The 5,768-nt window shown below is 47.3% G+C and overlaps 1 pseudogene; it reads right to left on the bottom strand.

Annotated features, from left to right (window-relative positions):
• Positions 1–798: 798 nt before the first annotated feature.
• On the bottom strand, positions 799–2,911 carry LOC147867595 (putative polyol transporter 6 pseudogene; annotated as a pseudogene).
• Between the last annotated feature and the right edge of the window lie 2,857 nt (positions 2,912–5,768).

The raw sequence follows: 5,768 nt of genomic DNA, 5'->3' as shown, positions 1-5,768 counted from the left end.
AGTGGATTTTCTTTTAAATTAGCCCAACAACATATAAAAAACAATACTGGCATAACCTATTTTGTTAGGGCTGATGCTCTTCAACCTAACATATGGTTAGGGCTCAAGGAAGGATTTACAATACCCAGTGCTATAGATCCTATCATATCACGGATTCCTAACATATGGTTAGGGCTCTCAAATGCTCAAGGAAGGATTTGCAATGCCCAGTGCTATAGATCCTATCATATCACAGATTCCTAATTACATAATGAATGCAATAGGGATAGTGTAATCCTTTCACGGACAAGTGATGATCTTATTTGCTTGCTTGCTCATCTCAGATTTTTAAGTCTAGACTCTACAACAACACTTTTCATGAATTGGACCTTTGCACTACAACAGGCATTTTGAAAAAAAAATTCTAGTCACAACTAGAAGGTATATAAAGCACCACCATGTTTATGAGAGAAGACATAGATTCATGAAGTGATTGGGATGGAGGGCACGACGTACAAGCATGTTATGAACATTAAACTCAAGTGTTCAAGGTGTCAACATGCATGCAATATGAAAACGCTTCATATATTGATTGTACAAAGCCAGGAAGAACCTTTCTATTTATACCTTAGCCAATGTGCATGTTGAATACTAGAGCGAATGTGAGGGAGCACAAAACCATGTGCACAAGCCCCATTCTCGCTGGCTTTCATCTATAAATTGATGGTCTAGAACCAACAATGCACACATAGAGCATTAGATATATAGCAACATTTGAATGCATCAAGAATATATTTACATACAAAGCTCGAAAAGCACTTATTTTTCGTTATAAACAATAGAATGTGAGGCATTACAATACACTGAGTCGAAGGGATATGATCGACATGACAGGCAACACATACTATAGGCAGGCCCACGTGGCTAGTGTGTCGATATGTAGTACAAGTTGATGGGTGTCGTGGGGAGACACACACATAGACGGACGGATGGACGGACAGACACATGGGCGCCTCATTATCATTACATACATACATAATGGACGGACAGATGGACACATGGGCTCCTCATTATCATTTACATACATATGGCAATGACCATGAGTGGGGTGGACACAGGAAAGAAAGAACTTTGGGATAGGTAGACTGACTCTATAGAGTTTGTTTTAACAACCGAGTCATGTGAAATCAAGAGGAGGAACCATATGCGTAACATTGCCCACTTGAGCAAAAGGGAAAAGAGGCAAAGTCTTGGGTCCAAATGTGAGCTTCCTAACTGAGTTGAGTAGCCATGGCAAGAGATCAGAGCTTGTGAGCCAGCTGTACAGAGTTGGCCGACTCGGTTTGATCATTGGCACCGGAGCCCGAGTCCGAGCCGAAGAGGAGGCTGATTTCTTCCAATGTCTTGCCTTTGGTTTCGGGTACGAGGAGCGCGACGAACACGAGGGACAAGAGTGTGAAGCCGGCGAAGAGGCCGAACGTACCGGCGGGGGTCAAGGCCTTGGCAATGCTGAGGAAAGTGAGGGCAACGGTGCCGCTGACCGCCCGGTTCACGAAGACCGAGAGCCCCACGGCGGCGGACCGATGCTTGAGGGGGAAGATCTCGGAGGTGAGGACGTAGCTGATTGGCCCGAACCCGACCGAGAAGAAGGCGACGTAGGCGAAGACCGCCACTATAGTCACGGCCACGCCCGCTGCCGCCCCATGTCCGCCCGCCGCCGCCTTCTTGTCCGCCACCGACAGCAACGAATCTCCCTCCGCAGAGTTCAATCCCAGCAGCACGAATGTCGCCGCCACTGTGGTCAGGCATACGATCACACCCCCCGCGCTTATGTACAGCAGCTTCTTCCTCCCCGCCCTGTCCAGCAGATATGTCGCCACGAACACAAACCCTAGCTTCACCACCCCCATCCCCACCGTCGCCCCCAGCATCCCCATCTTCGTCGTCACGCCGGCTTGCTTGAAGACCACCGGGCTGTAATACACCAGCGCGTCGATGCCCGATGCTTGCTGGAAGAAGTTGATCCCTATGGCCACGATATACATCCTGGTTAATGGCGACAAGACGCCGCTGAGGCGCCGAGATCCTCCTGTGTGGCTGGTGGTGCAGGCGCAGGCGCAGGCGCAGGAGAAACAGCCGGAAGTGGTAGATCCTCCTTCCGCTTCGTTGGCTTCCATGATTTCTGCGAGGCGCTGCTCTGCTTCAATGGCGTCCCCGCCGCAGACGACGTCTTTGAGGACGGTGCGGGCGAGGTCCAGGTGGCCTACGATGACGAGCCAGCGCGGGGATTCAGGCAAGACGAAGATGGTCCCGGCGGCGAGGAGGATCGCAGGGAGGGCGCCAGCGCCGAGCATGAGGCGCCAGTTGAAGGAAGGGCTGAGGAACTGGAAGGCGAAGCCGATGAGGTAGCCGAGCAGGATGCCGACGTTGACGAAGACCTCGGTGAAGGAGACCAAGAAGCCGCGGACGGAGGCGGGGGAGATCTCAGCGGAGTAGAGGGGCGCGATCATCATGGCGAAGCCGACGCCGAGGCCGGTGAGGAGGCGGCCGGCCAGAAGCCAGGCGAAGGACAGGGAGGCCGCCAGCAGGGCGGCGCCCAGGAAGAAAAGGGCGGAGGCCACCAGGAGGGCGCGGCGGCGGCCCAGGCGGTTCGCCACGAAGCCGGCGCAGAGGGAGCCGAAGGCGGCGAAGAGGTTCAAGGAGCCGACGGTCACCTCCTCCTGGAGCAGGCTGAGGTGGAGGTCGTCCCGGATGAACAGGATGGCGCCGCTCATGATGCCGATGTCGTAGCCCATGAGCATGGCGCTCACCGTGCTCAGCAGGACGCAACACCATGTGAACAGCCCAAGGCGGCGAGGGGCCACCACCACGGAGGTGCCGCCCATCATGGCCTTCTGCTGCTGGCCCGAATGGTCATCACCTATCATCATCACGGTGCTGCTGGTGCTGCTTCTTCTTCAATGTTCCGTCCAATTCAATCCAAAATGGGCTCTTTTATCTCCCCCCCCCCCCCCCCCTCTCTCTCTCTCTCTCAAGTGTGAGTGTCAGTGTCTTAGTTGTGTGTGCCTCCTGTGTCTCTGCGTGTCTGTCTCTGCTGTGGTGTGGGCGTTGGCTTTTTCAAAAGGTTTCCTAGTGTGAACGCAAAAAGCAGGCAGCATCAGGAAACGCAACCAACCGCACGTACGTATATAGTATGTATGTATGTATGTCATACATCTTTGTATGTATGTATATGTCTGTGTATGTCATGTATGTATGTGTGCGTACGTCTGTGTATGTGCAACCAACCACACGTACGTACGTATATACATATGTATGTATGTGTACGTCTGTGTATGTATATGTATGTGTATATGCAACCAACCACACGTATGTATGTATGTATGTATGTATGTAGAAGAAATCAGTAGTTTGTGTGTGTGTGAGAGGGTGGGGTTCCGGTACATACATACCACTTTGTCAACAAAAACGTCTCTCAAGTGAACTCTCTCTCTCTCTCTCTCTCTCTCTCTCATGGGCCAAATTTGGTCTTGGAAGACGTTAATATATCTTTCTTTCTTTCTTTCTCTCTCTTTGCGCTATGGGAGGGAGACACTTGTCCCCGTCCCCGGCCTCTTCCAATGCGGACAAACCGACCTGCCAACCACTCCTACTACTACTCCTACTATACTTGCTCTCATCTTCTTTGGTCACGCCACGGAATTCGTGGGTTCCGACCTCCCTCTCGTCTTGTCTCTAGTCCCCCCCCCCCCCCTCCCCCTTCTCTAATGTTCCCTTCTTTAAACCCGACTTTCTTTGTGGCTCTTTATTACTTCTTCTTCTTCTTCTTCTTCTTCTTCGTAACACGTAATCTTTTTTTTGTACAATTTTTAACGTGATCGATGCTTGCAATTTGACTTCCATTTTTTGCATCCTTTCTTTATGCTTAACTCTTATGTCTCTTGCTTTTTTGACTTTTCACATCCCAAAAGTTTTGTATTTAAATCGCCAATCATCTTAGTTAAAAACTCTTTATAAAAAAAGCATGCTACAAACAAAACAACAACTTGCAATCACAAAACACTTGCTCTTCATGTGACTTTTACAACCACATTGTTTGTCCTTTAGCTAGTAAACCATGTTTCATATTGCAACCAGCATGCGAGATTTCTTTCACAATCTTCTAAGAAACGCTAGTGTACTTGTTAAACTATAAATAAGCTTGTCAAGGCCTCCTCAACATGGTTGTTACCCCTAAGGCCTCCACTACCTAAACTTGTATGCTATCACATGAACTCATAAGAAAGGGTGTAGATAAATCATGGGGGCAATGAATGTAATTATAGTCAAGGGATTTGGGTATTATGTGAATATATATTTAACCAAGGACTAAAAGGTACAAAAGCCCAAAAGATGATGCATTCAAACATTACCTAAATTTGTAGGAGCATACATACATGCATAACATGGGCATCACATACATATGGCATAAACATTGCATCCATGCATACTGACTAAATACGAACACATATACAAAATACACTAGATATATATAAATACATGCATATATGAACCCGGTGCATGCATGTTAAACATATATACATACATATTATATACATTATAGTATGTATACAAATACATACTTAATAAACATAAAAAATGTACATATATTACATAAATATTGTACATATTGGGGCGAAAAAGTTAAAAACGAGATGGAGGAACAGGGAAGAGAGAGAACGCAGCAGAGAGCCACCTCAACGACACAACAGGGGCACTCTAAAGAAGCAGCCCCGCCAACAGAATCTGAGGAGCGGCCTCTACCGATCGTATTCTCGACAGAAGAAGAGGCTGAATTCAAATCAGAGATTCAGCGCCTAACTCAACTCTCGGTGATCTGCAGAGTGGTGGGAGCTCGGCCGAATAGAGGTGAGTGTAAAGATTTATTACAAGCATCTATGCATGGATTAATTGGTAGAATAATAGATGTCCAATTCATGGGACGAGGATTTTATCATGTGGAATTGGATACAATCGAATCAGTGGGAATAATGTTGGAGCATAGTCCTCTTGATGTAAGAGGTGCCCGTGCATTTGTGATGCCTTGGAAACAAGGTTTTAATCCGGTGGAGGCAATACGGAAAGGAGATCGGATATTTCCGTTAACGATTGTCTTCCCGGGATTACGTAAGGAGTATTTACCGATGCTTGAAGCAATAGCTTCAAGGATCGGAACTGTAGTGAGGGTCCAAGAAAGTATGGCTATGCGATTAAGTAAAATGTCAGGATTTCCGTCAGCCCGAATCTTGGTAGAATCACTCGAAAACTTACCGACAAAGGTAAGGCTACCAAATGAAGAAGGGGATTTTATAGAACAAAAGGTGGAGTTTGCCGGGCTCCCTGGACAATGCTTCTATTGTCGGCAAATGGGACATTTAGCCAAGAATTGCCCAAGGAGAAATATTAAATTGGGGGAAAAAAAACGTTGTTGCGAATATTGTAAACAAGAAGGGCATGAGGCAGATAAATGTCAAGAGAAACTAGCCTCAGATTGTATGGGTGTACGGGCACAAGGGGAAACAAGAGACACTCAATGGATAAATGTAAAGGCTAAGCATGGATGCAAGACACGTACGGTGCCTATGCAAGAGACGTGTCTCACCCCTAATGCGTATAATGCATTGGACATAGAAATTGATACACAAGAACAACCAACATCCACTACTGAGATAAGGGGGAAAATTGTTAGTACCATCCAACCAAATGATGGATGTGTCAAGGCAAAAACATTTCGTTCAAAAAGAACAATA

This window comes from Azolla caroliniana, unplaced genomic scaffold (genome assembly GCF_043228905.1).
Source record: "Azolla caroliniana isolate FFs.n. ecotype wild unplaced genomic scaffold, voAzoCaro1.0.p SCAF_2, whole genome shotgun sequence".
Classification (NCBI taxonomy): Eukaryota; Viridiplantae; Streptophyta; class Polypodiopsida; order Salviniales; family Salviniaceae; genus Azolla; species Azolla caroliniana.
This window is presented reverse-complemented; position numbering and strand designations above follow the sequence as displayed.